Source organism: Canis lupus, chromosome 32 (genome assembly GCF_048164855.1).
Source record: "Canis lupus baileyi chromosome 32, mCanLup2.hap1, whole genome shotgun sequence".
In the NCBI taxonomy this organism is placed as follows: Eukaryota; Metazoa; Chordata; class Mammalia; order Carnivora; family Canidae; genus Canis; species Canis lupus.
In genome coordinates, this window is record NC_132869.1 from 37335516 (window position 1) to 37356916 (window position 21401).

A 21401-nucleotide genomic window follows, 5' to 3' on the forward strand; every position below is an offset into this window, starting at 1 on the left:
TTGCTAAGCCTCCATTTCCTCATCTGTAAAGTGGAGATTACGATCCTGTCTACCGCAGGATTGTTTTTGAGGATCGATGGAGATAATGCACGCCATGTACTTAGTACAGAACCTGGCACATTAAGTGATCAATAACAGTTAGCTATGGTGGCCATGATGATGATGTAGAACCATTGAGTGATTCAAGGCCTTGTGCATTTTCTGGGTGCCTGCAGAGACAGGAAGGTCCGATGTCAAGGCTCTTGGGGGGAGTAAACCAGGCAGTAACCATGCCAAGTGGGAAGGAACAGTTCCCTTCCCCTGAGCTCCCCCAGTGCCCTCCTGACATCATCGGGTGGTCCCCTCCCTCTCTGGCATTCTCATTCTTCATCCTGGCCTTCAGGTGACTTTAGATATCTCTGTTGCCCAAGGTCCCCGGAGGTGTGTGTATGTGGGGGAAGGACAGGGGGGCAACTCAAAGCTAAGCCCTGGGGGGATATGCCTGGGGAAGGGGGAGTGCCGGCAGAGAAATCTGACTGCAACAGCAGTGGAGTTGGTAGCATTTCTGAGAAGACAAGCCATAGCAATGAACTGTATGCATACAGCGTGCAGCCTGGTTCTGTGGGAGAACAGGAGTTGAGGGGGGGTGGTTCTCAGAGGATTTGCAGGAAGGGTGGAGCTCAACATCAGTCCAGAAGGATGGACAGAAGTTCCAGTGGGTAGAGGGGGCCAGGGTGAGCAAAGAGTTCTAACAGAACCTTCCCCTCCCCGTCGGCCTGCATGGGGGTGCTTTCTCCTTCTTGGATCCTGTCTGTGTTTTGCCACCTGATAAGTTGTTTTGCTCCCTAAGGAAGGGAGCTAAGAGCTTGCTTCCCGAAGACTTCTGCCCTCATCCCCACTTCCATCTCAGCCTCCAATGACATCTGTCTCTGAGGGCTCCAGCCTATGTATAAGGAGTCCTAAGGATCTGCATAATCCTGGGCAAGACCCTGAAACTCTCAGGGTCTTGGTCTCCACATCTGTAAAATGGGAATAGTGGCATCTGATTGCTTACCTGGCGAGAATTTACAGAAAGCCTACTCTATGCAAGACCTCTTGGCGGTACCAAAATCTACGGGAAGTCCTTGCCTTTGGGACAAATGCAAGGCCAGACAGCTCCTACTTCCAGGCTGCATATAGGCTCTTAGAGCTAAATAGAGTCTCCGTAGGGAAGCAGTCCTGGGTAGAAGGATGGAGTTGACAATCAGGGAAGCTGCCTGTAGGGCATGGCCCCTAGCATGGCCAAGTGGAGAAGAGAGGGAGAGTTCCAGATAGGGGCAAAGGTGCTCAGCCAGGACACTCTAGAGAATGCAGGGCGTGGTTTGGTTGGCTTGGTGGCGCAACTGGCAGAGGAGGCCACCACCTTTCTCCAGAGAGCTGAGGAAGCCAAGCAATGATTTATAATGAGCCCCCCATGTCCACTGGGGACTTTGTTGGAGACAGGTGTGCAGAGTGGTTATGGAATGTGTTTGTTCACCTGTCGCTAAGAGAGGCATCCACCAAGCCTCCATCCAAAGCCAGGCTGGACTGCATCCCGCTGCTCCCAGAGTGCACTTTGCTGACCTCTATTGACTAATGGCACAGGGTTTCCATCCTTGTGCTGGAACCGGGTAAATATTTATCGAAGTGATTGGGCGTCCTAATTAAGAGATTTGTGCTGTTTCTTTCTTTCCTTTTTAAGGATTCAGAGCTGAGGCTTAGGAGATTAAGAAATATTTTGCTGGTATTAATGCATCCAACTTCACAAGGGTGAGGCCTACACTGCGAGAATTATCCAGGCCAGTGAAGAAGAGTGCTCCGGGTCAGCCAGGATGATTAAAGTAGGACTTTCACCAAGAACACCTGGTCTTTACTGGTAGGGGGTGGGGCTGGGATGGGGGAGAGGGAGGGAGGTGAGGCGAGGAGAGAGGGATTTTGCTTGACAGCTTTGAGATTTTCAGTTCCAAGTCTGTTCTCAGCTTTATGTCCTTTCAGCAAATGGATTTATAAAAGTGTGTTCATCACACACATGCCATAATAGTGAAGAATTTGTTTATCTGGTATATTCCAATCTACCAGTGGTTCTCAACTGGGAGCATTTTTGCTCCCAAGGGGACATTGGACACTATCTGGAGACACTTTTGGCTGTCACAACTCAGGGTAAGAATGCTACTAGCATCTAGTGGGTACAGGCCAGGGACGCCCCTCAACATCCCATAGTGCACACAACTGCTCTCCCATAGCAGAGAATTATCTGGTCCCACATGTCACGGATGCTGAGGTTGAGGACAGCTAACGATGCTGTCTATCTCCTGAAATTTGAACAAGTATGGTAGTTCCCTATGTCCCTTTTTGCAAATGAACAAACTAAGATACAAGATGGAAAATATCTCAGGTGCAGGAAGGGAGAAGGTGGCTGTGGAGCTCTGCCCCTCTCTCTCCAACCCTTTTATCAGGATCTTCAGACCCTCTTCTTCTTTTTTCTCTGTTCTCAGTGCTCTCTCTACATGAAAGTCATCAAAACCAACCAGCTCTGGGATCCCACTGTGGGTAGGGTTTGAGCCATTTTAAAGGTTGCCCTACAAATTTGTCATTATATAGTTATTCAAATAGAGTCTCTCCATGAGGGGCTGGCTCCAGGCAAGGTCCTGGGGTCCCCCGGTAGCTTCTACAAGCAGGGACAACAAGCCAGGGCCTGCTGAGTGTCTGTGTTACACTGGAAAAGAAAGAATCCCAGCTCTGAAAGACATCAGGGTAGAAGGAGAAGCTGCATTAGGTTACGTAAGGTTTGAGGATCAGTGGCCCAGGACTGGCATGTGTATGACTTCTTTGGGAGTGCTGTTTCTGGAATGGGGATTCTGCCGGAGGGGGGGATGGGCTGGTCCAGGGAAGAGGGGGCGGGGTGAAGAGGGAGTTGCAGACTTAGAGGTCTCAATGCTGTAGGTCGACCCTGGGACTCTGGGAACATGGAGAGATGGGGGCAGAGGAAGAGGGAAGGGACTTCTGTTGTAAGAAAGGAGGAAGTAACACAGATAGACCATTACAGATTTTTTTTTAAAAAAAAGGATTTTATTCATTTATTCATGAGAGACACACACAGAGAGGCAGAGACATAGGCAGAGGAAGAAGCAGGTTCCCTGTGGGGAGCCCTATATGGGACTCTATCCCAGGACCCGGGGATCATGACCTGAGCTGAAGGCAGGTGCTCAACCACTGAGCCACCCAGGCATCCCCACCATTTCAGGTTTTTATGTTGGACTAGAATTACAAGAAATACTTGTTCTGAAAGCCTGGAAGTCCAACTTCTTATGTCGCTACTAAACCACTGCAAAAGATCTACAAAACAAAGCCAGTTATAAACAAAACCACCACAACCTTACTTTTGTGTATTCAGCTCAAAACACTTTCCTATCTATGAACTCATAGACAGGACACAACAGGTTGAGCCGGGAAAGTATCCCCATTTGACAGATGAACGAACTGAGGGCCAGAGAGAGTTAAATGCTTTATCCACCGTCATGCAAGCCAATAGCTGGGAGTTGGGGACAGAATTAGGCCTTTTGGCATTGGAATGATCCATTTCCATAGGCCCACAGGGATCCCCTCTGCCACTTTAATCAGAACGGTTCCAATTTTTTAAATCTGTTTTATAGGTTAGGTTCTACAAAATATTTTGTTTGTGGTAACAAAAGGGGGAGGTTCTCGGGCCAAAAAAGAAGCCTTGGAATTACTGAACTCCATAATATCCATCCAGACGGTCTCAGCTGTGACTACAGAGTTTTCTCCTGCTCAGAGGGGAGGGCTGCAGGAGCCCCATGTGCTGCGGGTTCCTGATGATGCCTGATAGCAGAGGACCTTGTGCGGTCTTCACACTCAAGGGGCCCTGTAGATTCGAGCCGGCATCCCATTTGTTCTTGAGAGATATTGTAGGCGGAAAGAGGAGTAAGAGGCCCAGGGCCACACTCACCTCCCAGAGCAGGTTGGCAGAGGAGGAGGACTTAAACTCTCCCAGAGACAGAGGGAAAAAAGGAGATCTGGGAAGACTTAGTGACCTGCTCAAGTCACAGAGCTCATGCCACACCAGCCCCGTCCCACTGTGCAGAGTCGGTGCTCACAGTCCTGGCGCCACCCTAGCCAATACCACCCTGCCTCATCAGCCCACTGTGCCTTCATGCCTTGAAGGTCGCAGTATATAATCAGGCTCCGCTGTCTGCTAAGTGGGAGCCTGGCACTTCCTGATACATCATCTAATTTATTACCTTGCCCCCCTCTTCTCCCCCGACCCTCATCATCCATTCCAACCTCCTAACTGGGCATCTGCCTTCAGTGCAGAGGCTGACAGCTCAACATCACCCTTTCAGACTCCTTCACTGCTAGGACCCTGAACAATAATATGGTTCCACAATTAGATGCTTCCAAGCAAGACTGGCAAGCAGACGTATAGCAGAGACTGTCTGCGGCCACCCCAGTTATTTCTCACTGGTGACGTGTCTACGGAGATGGGGGGGGGGGTGTCTCTCTGCAACCCATGTTCCAGTGTCTAGTCACTAGCTTCATAAATGTCAAGGGTAAATTGTGGTGGTCGGGGTAGGGAGGGGAGGTGGTGCAGTTTTTGAGCTCTGAATCTTGATGACAGCAAGTATCCTTGATGTTAGTCATTTCTCCCCCCATCTTGCTAACTGTGCCAGGGAGGCAGCCCTCTCCCCAAGACTCCTAGAAGTAAACAGAGGGGAAAAGCTTCGTGACATTGGATCTGGCAGTGATTTGTTGGGTATGGCACCAAAAATACAGGCCAGAAAAACAAAAATAGACAAATGGGATCATATCAAACTTAAAAACTCCTATGCTTCAAAGGAAACAATCAATGGAGTGAGAAGGCAGACAATGGAATGGCAAAAAACATTTGCAGATCCTAAGTCTGGGGGCGCCTGGGTGGTCCTGTCGGTTAAGCATCCGACTCTGGGTTTTGGCTCTGGTCATGCTCTGGGGGTCCTGGGATGGAGCCTGTCAGGCTTGGCTCTCAGTGCAGAGTCTGCTTGTCTCTCTTCCTCTGCCCCTCCCCCTGTTCTCTCTCTCTCAAATTAATAAATAAAATCTTTAAAAAAATCATACATCTGATAAGTGGATAATATCCAGGTGATACAAACAACTCCTACAACTCAACAACAACAAAAAAGCAAATAACTGGATTTAAAAGTGGGCAAGGGACTTGGATAGTTTTCCAAAGAAGATATACAAAGGGCCAACAAGCATATAAGGAGACGCTCAAGGGGCGCCTGGGTGGCTCAGTTGGTTAAGGTCTGACTTGGGCTCAGGTCATGATCTCCGGGTCCTGGGATCTAGCCCCCAAGTCAGGCTCTCTGCTCAGCGGGGAGCATGCTTCTCCCTCTCCCTTTGCTTCTCCCCCTGCTCATGCTCACTCACTCACTCTCTCAAGTAAATAAATAAATAAATCTTTAAAGAAAAAGATGCTCAACATCATTAATCATTAAAGAAATGGAAATCAAAACCACAACAAGATATCACCTCAACCCCATTAGGATGGCCATTATTTAAAAAAAAAAAAAAAAAGGGAAGGAAATGAGTGTTGGTGGTGTTCTGAAAAAATCATCTCAAGGGTTCAGCCTTGTGTACTGTTGGTGAGAGTGCAAAATGGTGAAACCACCCTGGAAAACAGTATGGAGGTGGCTCAAAAAATTAAAAATAGAATTACCATAGGAGCCAGCAATTCCATTTCTGGGTAAATACCTGAAAACATTAAAGGCAGGATCTCAAAGAGTTATTTGCACACCCATGTTCACTGCAGCATTATTCACAATAGCCAAGAGGTAGAAGCAGCCCAAATATCTAATTGTGGATGAATTAAAAAAAAAAAAAAAAGTGGTCTTGAAGTATCTGGGTGGTTCAGTCCATTAAGCGTTCAACTTTTGGTTTCGGCTCAGGTCACGATCTCAGAGTTATGTGATGGAGCCCTGGGTCGTGCTCCATGCTGGGCATAGAGTCGGCTTGAGTTTCTCTCCTTCTTCCTCTGCACCTCCCTCACATGCACCTTCTTTCTAAAATAAATAAATAAATAAATAAATCCATTTTTAAAAAAAGGGAAAATAGGGATTATACATACGATGGAATATTACTCGGGTTTAAGAAAGAAGGAAATCGGGATCCCTGGGTGGCTCAGCGGTTTAGCGCCTGCCTTTGGCCCAGGGCGCGATCCTGGAGACCCGGGATCGAATCCCACGTCGGGCTCCCGGAGCATGGAGCCTGTTTCTCCCTCTGCCTGTGTCTCTGCCTCTCTCTCTCTCTCTCACTCTCTCTCTGTGACTATCATAAATAAATAAAAATACCTTTAAAAAAAAAAAAAAGAAAGAAGGAAATCCTGTGACACGCTACAATGTGGATGAAACCAGAGGACATTATGCTAAGTGAAATAAGTCAGTCACGAAAAGTCAAATACTGTATGATTCCACTTACATGAGGTATGTGAAATAGTCAGAATTATAGAAATAGAAAGTAGAATGGGGACTGCCAAAGGCTGGGAGGGGGGAGGAAGGAATGAGGAACTATTTGATGGATATAGAGTTTCAGGGTGTTTTTTTTTTTTTTTAAGATTTTATTTATTCATGAGAGACAGAGAGAGAAGCAGAGACATAAGTAGCAGGAGAAGCAGGCTCCCTCCGGGAGCCTGATGTGAGACTCGATCTCAGGACCCCAGGATCATGCCCTGAGCCGAAGGCAGATGCTCAACTGCTGAGCCACCCAGTCATCCCCACTTTTTTAAATTTAAGATTTTATTTATTTATTAATGAGAGACACAGAGAGAGGCAGGGACATAGGCAGAGGGAGAAGTGGCTCCCTGCGGGGAGTCCAATACTGGACTCGACCCCAGGATCCTGGGATGATGACCTGAGCCGAAGGCAGACGCTCAACCGCTGAGCCACCCAAGTGTCCCTAAACACCTGTTTTTGCTAAGCTTCCTTTTCCTCATCTGTAAAATGGGGCTATGAGCAGTGCCTCCTTGCATGGTGGTTGTGCAAATTAAGCAGGATAAGGCAGCTTGGCCAGCAAGCTTTCCCAGACGTTGAGTAATTCTCAGTGAATGAGGGTCCACGCACCACTTTGTCTCCATGTGTTCAGCCCCCCTACCTCACTGCCTCTTTATCTACATCCAAGCTTAGATGCTTTTCTTAGGAGAGCCAGATTCTCTGCTTCCACAACTGAAACATGTCTCATGTTCATAGGAGGCAGGGGGAGAAGAGCGGCTGGAGCCCCAGGGACCCGAATGCCAGAGGTCAGTGTTAATCAGACACCCCTCAGAATCCTTGGAAAGGGAGATTGCAGGTGAATGCTGTGGGTTGGAATCTACAGGATTGAGGGTAGGAGTGGATTTGGTCATCAAACACAGCAGAGGGGCTGTGAACATGCCCCCACCCCTAAATCAACGGACTGGATTTGGAAAGGCGATCCCTGAAAGGAGCAGGGGGAGATGGACAGAGCAGGAAATTTGGACAGGAATGGCTGGTTGGTTAATGGGCCTGCAGACCGGGCTAAGTGACCTGGCCTGTATTCAGAGGACGCCCAAGGTGTCAGGCTCAGGCTAAGCTGTTTACACAATTGTCTCATCAAACTGGGTAACAGCCAGGTCATGGTTGCTGTGATGGGCTGCGGCCCTGACGCCCCTCAGGACTCCAGCTCCGGTGCCCCCACTGCAAGGAGTATGGGGAGCTGAGTCCTCCTCCTGGAACTGCCCTCAGCAGCGCAGAGCCACCTTGTCCACAGAGTCACAGGCCCTCCAAGAAAGCCGGGATCCAGTGACAGGTGGGAAGTGGGACTGTAAAGGCTTAGAGCCCTACCTAGCTCAGTGTGGAGCATCTCTGAAAGGCCAGGCCAGCTCCAGAGTGCCCTCCCCACTCCCAAGATCATCCAATACCTTTGTGTGACAGCATTACACCCCAACATCTCCCTCTGTCTGCCCCATCCGGATCCCCCAACACTGAGAGGACTCCTCAACACCCACCCTTCCTGCACCGGAACATTCTCCCTTTTACAGTTGTCAGATTTCGCAAGTAAACATGTGGAATACACATTTAAGTTTGCATTGGGGCTAAACAACAAATACCTTTTTTTAGTATAAGTATGTCCCAAATATTACATGGGACATACTTATACTAAAAAAGAAAAAAATTGTCATTGTTTAACCAAAATCCAAATTTAACTGGGTGTCCAATATCTTCTCTGGTAACCCTGCTCCATCTCAGAGTCTCTTTTTTGGGGGGGGAATCTGACCTATAACAAACCCCATGAAGTGAGTACTATCATGTTCTTTTTAGAAAGAAAACTGAGCCTCCAAGAAGTCACCGTCACCTAAGTGGCCCTGGCCGTTAAGGGAAGGTTGAACGTGGCGCTGGGTTTAGGGGATCAGCTGGCCCCGGGAGGCGTGCACAACCTCCCTAACCCTTTTCAAAGCACGACCTCTAACGGGGCCTGCTGCTCTGGCCGATGAGGCTCCTTCCCGGGTTTTCCAGGCAGCCTACCCAGGGCAGGGCTGAGCCACCCCGGGAAGAACATTTTCATCAGCCACCTTGTCGAGGCCTCTCGGCCTTTGCTTTCATTGTCAGAGTCTGTGTCAATAGCTGGAAATCCAGGCAGAAGCACAAGCAGACAGTTCTCTCCTTCTCCAGCAGAAATCTCACAAAGGGCAGGGCTCCCCTCTTTACAAGGAAAACAAACAGGTCTCTGGGCTCCCAGGGGGTGGGGGTGGGCTGGGCTGGGAAGGAGGGGGGGCCTGGGGGAGGGGTGCAGGCCGCCAGCTGGCTCAGCCTGGCCCTGGCTCTCCACCCCCCACCCCCACTACTTCCCACTCCATCTGCCTTTCCCGCCAGGTCAGGCCTGGACTGCAGAGGGGACCAGCATCTTCCCCTCTCCTCTGGAGGGTGCAGCCGGCTCAAGCCTCCGTGTTGCTCAGCTGGGCCGCAGCAGTCCCACTCCAGTCCTCCCTGGGAGCCAGGGTGCCTTCTAGAATAAGTCAGGTCCTGCCACTGCCCTGCTCCACACGGTCCATAACACCCCGCAGCCCTCACCCGTGTACTTTCGCACCTCTGGCCTTTGCCCACATCGTCCTATTACCTGGAATGCACTTTCTTCCCTATTTGGGCTAATGGAATACCACCCATTCTCTAAGGCCCTTTCTTCTAGGAAGCCCTCACTGTCTCCTGGCGAGGTCACAATGACTCATGGGCTCCCGTGACATCCTTATTATGTCTGATGCCCTGCCCCCAGAATGTCCTGCCCTGTGGTTAGCTGGCATGTGTGTGACTGTCCCTCTAGGCCCTGACCTTTGTGCAGTGTTTATCAAGTCATTTTCACATTCATGCTCTCTTGGATACATTCCACTGGCCCCCGTTTTCAAGTCGATGCGTGGAGGCCTGGAATGTTTCCTGGGGCATCCATGGTCAGGTAGTCGATAGGCAGAACAGGACTCAAGGACCCTAGTCAAAGGCCAGTGCTGTTCCCCCCAGGGGCTGGCCTGACACTCATATATGCGAATGATAGGCACCCAGTAGGAGCTCATTAAGTGCTGGATTGATTGCAGAGAAGCAGAGACTTTGTGAACATCTGGAGATGTCCAGTGGCTTTCAGCAATGTTGAGAGGAACCCCTTCCCCTGCTCTCTGCCCCCACCCCCATGCGGGCCTCAGCTCCTGGTTGAGTGTGGGGGTGACAGGGTAAGGAGTTCCACTTCCAGTTCTGCCCACTTCCTCTTTAACTGGAATGCCGGGCCAGGTGACTGGGAAGTCAGCTTCTGGGGAGTGGAAGAGGAAACCCCATCATCGTGTCATCCACGGTAATAATTGAGCAGAACTCGGATCAGGGCCCAAGGGGTCTGGGGAAGGGGAGGTGTGGGGGTTACTTTTCATTTCTGGTGTGGCCCCAGTATTACCATTCTACCTGGGAGAGAAGCGGACCTGGAATCTCCTGCCGCCCCCTGGGCCCCCCACAGGGCTGTTCCTTAGCACGGGTGGGGTAAGGGCTTCCACTGGGATGGCTCAGGGACTCGTGATGGATCCTGCTTGCAAAGACTGCGCAAATCCCACCTCTTGCTCTGGCACCTCCTCCGCTGTCGCCAGGAGGTCCCAGCAACCATCCTGTCTCTGCTAGATGACTGTGGCAGCCGTGTTTCTACTTTTCCTTCCTCTTTTCGTGGTCCACTCTTCACAGAGAAGTCGGGATGATCATGTCACTGTGCTGCTCAAAACCCTGCCCAGCTCCCCATTTCTCCCTGTGGAAGGCCCAAGTCCTTACCGTGACCACCCCCCCCAAACCTCCATGACCAGTCTTTATTGCCTTTCTGTCCAGGCGCACTCTACTCACCCACTCCTCTGCCAGACACACTCCCGCTTGCTGTTCCCGGAAATCCACTTGGCTACCTCTCTCTCCTCCTTCAAGTTGTTGCTAAGAAACCCCCTTCTCAACAGGGCCCACCAGGCTAGGCTACTCTGTGTAATACCAGAGTCAGCCCCGCTCTGTGCCCTTCCACCCCTCACCCCCTTCCCTACTCTACGTTTTCTTTCTATGTAGCATGTTCACCTTTTAACAAATCCTAAAGCTCACTTGTGTTGGTTGCTCACTGTCTGTCTCCTGTTCTGGAATGTCAGCTCCCCGAGGCCAGGGACTCTGCCTCCCTTGCTTAGCACTGTACCCTAAAGCAGCGCCTGGCAGGTGTGTGCCTGTGGTATGCACCCTGTGTATATTTGTGGCTTGGCCACAGTCTAGAAAGGTGGATGACAATCCTTATATCCTTGGGCTAGGTCAGATTTAAATCAAGCTGTTAAGAATACTAGCCCACTGCCTGGCAGGTGGGAAGTGTTCAGTAAATGCTTCTTGATCAGTTTGTTAAAAATGGTTTAGAATGATAAAAAGTATAAAGGGGCATCCCCAGTGAAAGAGAGAAGGGTGCTCCTACACTCCTCCTATCTGTTGCTGGGGCCCGAGGACCCTTTCTGTGAGTGGGTGATGGGCCCTGGCTTTCAACCCCCCAACTGCTGCCTTCTCAGCTCCAGTCCTGCCCAGAAGGTGGGGGCAGGTGGCTCATGTGATGGGCTATCCTAGAACAGCCCAGCTCAGGGCAGCCCAGAGATCAGGTAGTTCCTGCCCTGGGCTTGTTTCAGAAGGGAACACCAAGACCCGCGTGGGAAAGAGGTCAGAGAGGACCTGCCCGCCGGACGCCCAGTGGAGGCCCTCCTCACCACACCTCCAGCAGCTGTGGAGTCAGCATCTGGCAAAGGACCTCTAAAAAGACCGACTTGTGAAATATTTTAGCACCGTAAGCCTTAAACAGGCATTTTCAATCTCCATTTGGTTGTGTTTATAATAAATTACCTTTGTTGCAAAGAATAAAATGATCTGGGACTTCAAGTGTCCTGGAAAATCTGAGATATACGATTGTCTACTTGGCGTTTTTCGTGTCAACAGATATTTATTGGGGACCTATTACGCATAAGTCTTGGAGACGGAGCCGCACCAGGTATGTTCTTTGGTTTCTGAAAGTTCTTCAGCCGGGGTTGCAGGAGGGTCAGGGACCTCGTGTGCAAGAGCACCACGGTGATCTAGAAATCATTCTCCTTGGCAAGGATCCAAAGGAGTGGAGGCTCTACATCCGCACAAAAACCTGCGCCCGGATGTTTATCGCAGCGTTATTCATAATTGCCAAAACTCGGAACTGAGATGTCCTTCAGTAGGTGAGTGGAAAAACAAGCTATGAGGCATCCGTGCAATGGAAATAGCATTCAAGGATAAAAAGACGTGAGCTGTGAAGCCATGAAAAGACACGGAGGAAACTTAAATGCATATTACTAAGTGAAAGAAGCCAATCTGAAAAGGCCACATACTGTATGATTCCAACTATATGACATTCTGGAAAAGGCGAAACTATGGAGACGTAACAAGATCCGTGCTTGCCAGAAGTTAGGGGGGAGGGAAGGATGAATCGCTGAAGCGCGGGGGATTTTTAGGGCGACGACACTCTTCTGAATGATTTATAATGGTGGATAGATGTCATTATACATTTGTCCAAACCCACCGATTGTGCATCACCTGATAGTCCTTATGTAAATTACAGATTTAGTTAATAAATATCAGTATTGGCTCATCAGTTGTAACAAATGTATCACACTAATGCAAGACATTAACAATAGGAGAAAGTGGGTGGGGTGGGGGGGAGGGGGTATACAGGAATTCTATGTACCTTCTCACTTTTTCTGCCAACCTTAAAGTGCTAAAAAAAAAAAAAAAAAAAAGAAGTCTATAAAGAAAAGAGCACCATGAGGTATGATCATGGAGAAATGCATGGGTGCTATGCATGGGAGCAATTTTGGGCAGGGGTGGGGAGAGTTGGGGAGAGTGGGAGTCAGAGATGGGGTCATGACCTTGCACGTGAAGTTAGATAGTGTTTCAGGTCCCGCCTCTGCCATTTATCCATCACGTGGCCTTGGCCTGTATTTTAGGTCTCTTAAGCCTCCGCTTACTCCTCCATAAGGTGGGGTTCCCTAAAACGGGACTAGTGATGCCTGCCATAGCCTTGTTATGAGATTTAAGTAAAAGTTGGACAAAGCACTTGGCGCTGCTCCTGCTGAGAGTCAATGTTCCATAAAAGGCAGCTCTTCTTCATGCTGCTGGAGGAGAGGAACCGTCTTTACCTCTTCCGGCCTCAGGCCTGGTTATGGGTAAAGGAGGAGGAGAAAGACTTGCCGGGCAGAGGAGCAATGTGGGTAGAGTCCCGGAGGCTCAAGAAGAAGCAGGTGCAGGTGGTTTGACTCAGCTGAAAGGTTGTGTGTGTGGAGAGTGGGGGAGAGGCGCGATGATGCCACAGAAGCAGAAGAGATAGGATGCTGGTGGCCTGGGGGGCCATGCCAGGGAGTTCGGGAGTCCTCCCGAAGACAGATGGAAGCTACAGGGTGACTGTCATTGGGGAGGGCCGTGATTAGGTTGGCAGTTTAGGATGATCCTTCTGGAAGCTACAGAAGGATGGGTGGCAGAAGCAAGGAGGGAGCAAGAGAGGCCTTGAGAGAAAACAACCCAGGTGGGATGATTTTTCTGGGGCCGGTCGAGGTAGCAGAAACAGACTGTGAGGTCTGGGAGCAGAGAAGGTGGATCCTTGGAAAGTGGCTGTAGACATACTAGTTGTGTGACGTTGGTCAAGTCGCTTAACCTCTCAGCGTGAATGTCAGTTTGTCCTTCTGTAAGGATGCCTCATTCCCAGAGAGATCCTGATGTTGAAAAAAGGTGCTAAAAATTAAGAGGTCTGGGGCGGGAGAGCCGTGGACCATACTCAAACCTCTGGCATGGGGAGGCTAACGACAAAAACAGCATAGTCTAGAAGTGCTTGCTTTGGAACAAGAGCTCTGGGACGGACAGTACTCCGTTTGAGTACTGGCCCTACAATGTAAGAGTGTGCCATTTATGTCCAGCCACTTGGCTTCTCTGAGCCTCCTCTTTAGCCTCTATAAACTGGAGATCATGGTATCTCCCTCTCCTGGTTCTGTGGTCAGATGACCTGAGACCATTGCCAAGCACTGAGGACACAGCAGGTGTTCCAAAGATGGGAATGACTGTCACTATCATCATTAGTATTATCCTTAAAGGGATGGAATTAAGAATATCTGTCTCTTGGCTTTTTTTTTTTTAAGATTTTATTTATTTATTCATGAGAGACACAGAGAGAGGCAGAGACACAGGCAGGGGGAGAAGCAGTATCCTCGCAGGGAGCCCGACGTGGGACTCGATCCTGGGACTCCGGGATCACGACCTGAGCCGAAGGCAGATACTCCACCACTGAGCCACCCAGGTGCCCCTATTTGTCATCTCTTTTGATCTTCATTATCAATATGCTGTATATACAGTATGTAATTGCTTTAATAATTGCAAAAACGAACTCTTCAAGGGATGAGAAGAGAAAGCCACAGACTGGAAGGAGATATTTGCAAAAGACGTGTCTGATGATGAAGGATTGCTACCCGGAATATACGAAGAAAACCGACAATGAGAAAACGAACAACCCAATTAAAAAATGGGCAAAAGCTCTGAACAGACATCTCACCAAAGAAGATGCACAGATGGCAAGTAAGCATATACAAAGTTGTTCCACATCGTAGGTCGTCGGGGGAATGCAAATTAAGACGAGTTACCGCCACATACCTAGAACGGCTAAAATCCAGAACACGGACAATACCAGATGCTGGCGCGGATGTGGAGCAAGAGGAACTTTCGTTCATTGCCGACGGGGATGCAAAATGATACAGTCACTTTGGAAAACAGTTTAGCTTGGAAAACGAAACACACTCTTACCATATAATTTAGCAATTGCGCTCCTTGCTATTTACCCAGAGTAGCTGGAAACTTATGTCCGCACAAAACCTGCACACAGATGTTTATAGCAGCTTTATTCATAATTGCCAAAACTTGGCAAGATGTCCTTTAGTAGGTAAATGGATAAGGAAGCTGAGGTACATCCAGACAATGGAATACTTTTCAGTGCTAAAAAGAAATGAGCGATCAAGACAGGAAAAGACATGGAAAAACCTTAAATGCATATTACTGAGTGAAGGAGCCAATCTGAAAAGGCTACATACTGTATGATTCCAACTATAAGACATTCTGGAAAAGGCAGAACTATGGAGACAGTAACAAGATCCGTGCTTGCCAGGGGGAGGAAGGGATGAATAGACCGAGCATGGAGGAATTTTAGGCTCGGTTCAGACTGAGAAGAGTAGGGTGGCCTAGATGCAGGGTGCCAGGTCCAGAATGAGGGGTGGGGTGGGAAGCGAGACCCCCCCCCATCCTGTCCCCTGCTCCAGGCCCCTCTGCTCTGTTCTGCTCTTTCCAAGCTTCCCCCTCCTCCTTCCCACTCTAGCTTGCTCTTAAATGGGATAGAGAGCTGCCCCGTAGTTCAAGAGCACTTGGGACCAAGACTTTGGAGGGGCACAGGTGACATCTATACCTAACCTTTCAACTACCTCTGCTTACACACACACACACACTCACACCCTTAGCTTGGCTCCCCAGCTGGTCCTCCTCAGGCAAAAGGGCTGGTGAACCAACAGATTGTACGTGATTTGGGGCTTGCCATTAAAAGGGAGACAGGTACTTCCACGGGCATCCCATCCATGGTTGCAGAGCACCTGCTCCCCCTTTCCTTGTCTTTTTTTTTTTTTTTTTTTCTTTTCTGGTCTTTTTAAAATACTTTATTTTGAGAAAGAGAGCACAAGTGGGAGGAGGGGTAGAGGGAAGAGAGAGAGAGAATCCCAAGTACACTCCACACCGAGGGTGGAGCCTGACACAGGGCCCCATCCCACATCCCTGAGATCAGTAGCTGAGCTGAAATCAAGAGTCAGATGCTTTACTGATTGAGCCACCCAGGTGCCCTGCACCTGCTCCCCTTTGGCCAGATAAAAAGCTCAAAAACTACTTATTTGAGGATCTGATTAATTCTTTCCTCATTACTTAACACGAGGAACTCTAGGCCTTGGCAGAGCTCTGAGTGGGGGCAAGGAGATGAAACCGAGATCCGTAGTCACAGTCTGCATATGGCACTTGCTAGCTAAAGTCCACACCCTCTCCAAGGCCAGCAACCTCCCTGAGTGCCCCAGGTTGGCTCCCGTTCCTTGGGCCCGCTAAGTGGCTGCCCACCTGCCTCAGGCCTCACGCACTGGTGATGGGCCAGAGCCAGCTCCCACTGTCCAGATTGCCCACGTTCAGCGACATCACGCCACGGCAAGAGTATTTACACCACGGAAATGAGCAAATGCTGCCAATCGGCTGCCCCTCTTCCCAGCAGCCCCTTATGGGATATTTAGCAGCGCGTCAGCACAGGTACTGTTCCCTTAGCCAGGAACACGCTTTCCTCTCTTTTGAGACCCCAGATCTCAGTGCAAATGGGGGGGCTTCCTCGGTGAGGCCCTCTCTGCGTCCCCGGGCCTGGCCGCACCTGGTGTTACAGAAATAATTCTCGCCTCTCCTCAGGGCTGAGAAGAGTGTGGGGCACCTAGTAGGGTCTCTTTAAGGATGTGGGAAGGTGTCTGGGACCCGCTACATCGTGATAGCTGTGAGAAGCGAAGGCGCAGTGTCGTCCTTCTTGGGGGACTTCTGTGTAGCGCTCCCTCCATCTGCTCTGGTTAGGAATGATGTCTTCTTGCATCGCTCCTCACAGGAACAGATGATTTTCATTTTTCTGCCTTGATAGCCTCAAATTGCCACCTGTCGCAGGGACAGAGAGGACTCAGGCCTGCCTCCTTTCTTCTTACCGATGGGAGTTTCTCCCCGAACCTCCAAGCCCAGCTTTCTGTTATTAGCAAAGCCCTCGAAAGCTACATCCCCTGCCCTTACCTCCGCAAACCTCCACTGCCTGTCCAAGCCCTCTCTGCTAGTTTCGTCCTCCCTGTCCTCCCTCGAGGCCTCCACACTGCCCTCAGGTTCCCTCTGCCCTTTTGCATACAAATCTTGCTTCCAGACTGGAACCCGCAGTTAATCATTCACACCTTAGCGAGAACTGGCAGTGAGGCAGTCAGGAGCAATGGGAAGGCGCTGGCTTCCTTTCCCCTTTCGTCTCCTGGGGCTCAGCCCAGACCTCCTCAGAGAAGTCTTCTCTGAAAACCTCTCCTTTAGTTTTGATGATAGGATTTTATTTTCTTCAGAGCCCTGCTCACAAGCTGGGACACGTATTCATTTCCTCACCTTTCTCTGGCTCATCATCTGTCTACCAGAATATTAGTTCTAGGAGGACAAGGGACGTGTCTGTCTTCTTCACTTTGCTATTCCTGGGGCCTGGCCCATTGGTGCTCAATGCACATTTCTCACCCGCACAAATGATTTCTTCTAACGCATGCTCAGATCTGGGATCTGCCTTGCCCAACCGTGTCAGCCATAGACAACCCCCCTGCGTTTTGGGCCTCAGTGTTCTCATCTGTAGACAAGGAGGACAGCATCTATCTCTCTGGATTTTAAGCTTGTTGGGGTGCTAGGGCTTACAGTAGCTGTCCGGATGGCACCTACCCTCCCCGGGTCCCCTCCCTTGTGTAGTGAAGGGGTTAAAGGAATTCCAGGTTGCAGCAAAGAAACAAAAGAGTAATAACTATCTAACTAACAATAACCAAGGAGTATTAATAAGAGTAAAAATAACGAAACACTCCACATCAGATGCTCTTCTCAGGAATTAACTCCTATAACCTCAGAACAGCCTCAAGAGGCAGGTCCTATTACCATCCTTATTTTACAGGTAAGGAAAACCGAGGCTCGGAGAGGTTAAATAACACCCCCAAACAATGCACGCTTGGAATCAGGTTGCAATTTGTGATGAGACTTTTCGCCAAATCCCTTCCATCTAATAACTTTGCCAGTTCAGTTGCATGACTGTCGGCTGGATTGCTAATAGCAAGAGGGGATGCGTGTGTGACTTTGCCCCTGTGGCAGATTCTGGGGGTCCAGAGCTGAGGGACTGACCCCGGCCTTCAGGGAACCTGCTGTCTATGAGGGAGGTGGCTGCACATGCGCTTCTGAGGTTGGGGATGGGGTTGGGGGGCTTCCTTCAAGTCTGCAGTGGTGCCCAGGGCATTGCCCGCCAGGGAACTCCTGGAGGACGTGGCAGGGGGGCTGTTCTTTCCCACTTCTGGGAACCTGGACTGAGCACCTAAAGTCTGAGAACCCCAAAAATCAGCGCTAGAAGGGCCCCTAGAACCCATTGTTCAGTTACATGATAGTTGTTGATCATTGGCTTGGGGCACCACAATGGAGGGCACACAGGGCCCCGCTCAAGGGGCATCCACGTGCGGGGCAGGGTGGGGACCCTGCAGCTCAACTCCTAAGGCAAACAGCCCAGGGAGGACGGGACCCACCAACGGTCAGGAGCCAGGTCTGACTGTAAAGCCAGGGCTCCTCGTTCCCAACATGGTGCTGCCATGGGTCTCGGGGTCTGGGGATCCTGGCTCCCCTAGGCCCCAGGCCCCTCAAGGCAGGCCTGGTTCTCTTTTCTTCCAGAGTCAGGCAGCTGGCAGGGACAGCAGCTGGCAGTGGAGGAGGCCTCCCGGGCTGAGGCTGACCCCAGCCACGCACTTTTAGCCTCAAACTGCAGGGCTCCGCTGAGGTCTGTGCACTTGGAGGTGAGAGGGGCTGCCCTCCCCCTCCCTCCTGCCCCCACCCCACCTCTGCCTGCCTCCCTTTATCACTTCGTTAAAGGATTTTTACTCTCTATTTGGAACCTGGAATTTCATTATTCCCCGTGTGTGAAGCTTGCGGATAATAGGCTGCACTTGAATGCTGCTTTCCATCTCCAAAGCCCTGGGCAGACTGTTAATTAGTCCTCTTGCCTGCCCTTGCCCCACCTTGAGAGGGAGGTAGGTGTTCTTGGGCCTGGGAGGGGAACCCCACGGAGGCTGAGGGACAGCTCTGAGGGTGTGGGGCCGAGTGAAAGTCTAAGGGAAAACAAGGGAGCCTGGAATTCTGGAATCTTCTAATGGACTCCGAGCTTTTGAGCTCATCCTCCCCTGTGAGGGCAGCAGCATAACTGAGGCAGGAAGGGGGTCCAAGCCCCCTGCAGGAGTGTGGCTCCAAGAGGCCTCAGAGGCAGACAGCTAGAAGTCAGAACCCAGCCCCCAGCAATAGCACAACCTTGGATTATTCCCACTGCTAAGCCTCTGTTTTCCTCTCTGTGAAACGGGAATAAGAGGAAAGCCTCCTCAAGTCAGACTTAGGTATCTGGCACCGAGGGGTGCTCACTAGGAGTGAACGGATGAATGTGGATACTGGTGGGTTTGGGAAGGGTGAGATTTGAGGTACAGAGAGGCAAGTTGGGGCCTCAGTGGGAGAGAGGGAGGGAGAGAGGGGCTCCTTTTCTTTCTTTAGCCCTGCTAATCCTTTCCTCCATGGCTGGGGGCTCTGCCCAGAGGCCAACTACTCTCCATGGCCCTGCGTGGCTGGCCTAGAGGGAGTTGACTTTGTTCACCTTTGGGAGCCCTTGACATTCATGGGCAAATCTAATTATCACCCATGGAGAGCACCGTCTTGGAGTTCCTGGGTGAGGATACCCCCATCTACTTGGCCTCTGTGCCACTGTGAGGGCCAAACCAGATATCAGGGCCCCAGCAGCAGCTTCAGGGGCTCCCACCCTGGGCTCAAAGGGCTGCTCTGCTCAGCTGGACAAGCACTCGAGCTAAAGCAGGGAAATCGCCTTCCTCTCTTAGGATTGATTTAGTGACGTTCCATGGGCTGTATGTGAGCAGCTCGGTGTTGGGATAAGTGACAGCCAAAGTCACTGGTGATGGTGGGGGAACCCGGGGTGTGAAGCATGAGATAAACCCATGGGTGCTGGCCACATGGGACAGGGAGCAGGGCTGCCTCCAGCCAACTGGGCACCTGTTCCATCCTCTCCGTGGACTGGTTAGAGAGGTGAGCTGGGAAATGCATGCAATCTTTCTTTTTTTTTTTTTTTAAGATTGATTATTTATTTATTTATTTATTTATTTATTTATTTATTTATTTGAGAGAGAAGAGAGCAAGAGAGAGAAAGCACAAGGGGAAGGGGCAAGGGAGAGGGAGAAGCAGACACCCCGCTGAGCAGGGAACCTGCAGGGGGCTCGTTCCCAGGACGCCGGGATCATGAGCTGAGCCAAAGGCAGATGCTTAACCCACTGAGCCACCCAGGTGCCCCTATATGTTTTTTCTTAAAGGTTTATTTATTTATTTGAGAGACAGAGGGAGTGAGCTAAAGAGTGAGCACAAGGGGCAGAGGGAGAGAGGATCTGAAGCAGACTCAGGGCTGAGCATGGAGCCCCACATGGAGCTCCACCTCATGCCCCTGAGATCAGACCTGAGCCAAAACCAAGAGTTGGCCATTTAACCGACTGCACCATCCAGGAACCCCTATATACCGTCTTTAAAGACCATTCTTTAACATTTCAGCCCTGGGACCCCTTCAAACCCCCTGTTCAGCCTCCTTAGGGCTCCTATGGAAGCTACTTAATGACAGTGTTATTCTTCGAGCCCTTTCTTCAAGCCTGTCAGAAGCAGGGACCTGTTGTTGACGGTGTAAGGTATGGGGTTTGAAATGTGGGGGGATCAGAAGGACATCATCTCAGGAGGAATCATGACCACTGGTCTTGCTTCCTCTCTGGGATCAGAAGGTCAAGAAATGCTGACAGAGAAAGGACCAGGAAGGACATTCAGAGGAGAGGTTGGTACTTCCTGAGGCTTCCAGCGTTTGCTCAGTGCTCTTGCCAGAGGGGAGAGGGTGCAGAAGGGCTGCCCAACAGATGGGATGATGACTGGGAAAAGCATGCCCTGCCCTGGGTTGAAATCCCTACTGGCTCCCAGTGTCTATGTCAGGAGTCCCTGGTCTGGGACCTGTGACGATGGTTGCTTGGCAATCTGTAGGTTCTTTCCATTCTTTCAAAGAGTGGATATGAATGATTCCTTTTGCCCTGATTTGGCTCCAGAGGTGGGGTCAACCCGAGATGACACATCACAGTCACGCACTCATGCCTTGCTCATGCCTCAGCCTCTGTTGAGCACTGCCAGACTCCGCAGTGCAGGCCGCTGGGGGTTGAGTCTGGAGTCCCCTTCCCCAGGTGTTCACAGCCTCATAAGGGATGCAGACAAGCAGACGGAGCATGCCCACACAGTGTGAACAGAGCTCAGCACCCAGCCCAGATCTGGGGTCAGACAATGAAGCTCTCAGCCCCAAAAGCCTGGTGATAAGCAAGCGGGGAAGAGTGAGAGGCTTCCTATGCAGGGGAGCAGTGTGCTCAGAAGTCCAGAGAAGGAAATATGCCGGTCTAAATAATCATGAGTAATTTGGCAAGACCCAGTAGAGTGGGGAGGGGTCCGGAGGCCAATGGCCTCGGATGCTGGACTTTGTTCTGAGGACGGTGGGGAGCCATTGCCGTCTGGAGCACCAGAGCCAGTCTTTTTCCATTAGGTTAGGATAACCTCGGATGAGCCAACACTGGTTATACTGTGGGAAGACACATGGACTATGGTTTAGTAGATGGGGTGTATTCAGTAGAGAAAGCCTGCTGAGAGACAACTGGACCCAAGGCCTTGGGTGAGGACAGCTTTGGTGACATCAGGACTGCAGAGTCAAGTCTCACCTCACTCCACCTCCCCGACTTTGCCCTCACTGCTTCAGACAGACCCTTGCTCAAGTTGGACACGTGTGTCTGGTTGTGCCTTTGACTTGGCTCTGTGGTCCCTCTGCCTGCATGTGCCGCTGGCCCCACCTCCCTGCCCCGCAGCACTCCATCTCTCTCAGGCCCCGGGCCTGCCACTTCCTGTAGGAAGCCTGCCCCGGGCATCTGTCACTTCTAGGGACTATTTTGATCTTTCTAGTTGGAGGACTGTCGTAGGGCTCTCTGAGGCAGTATG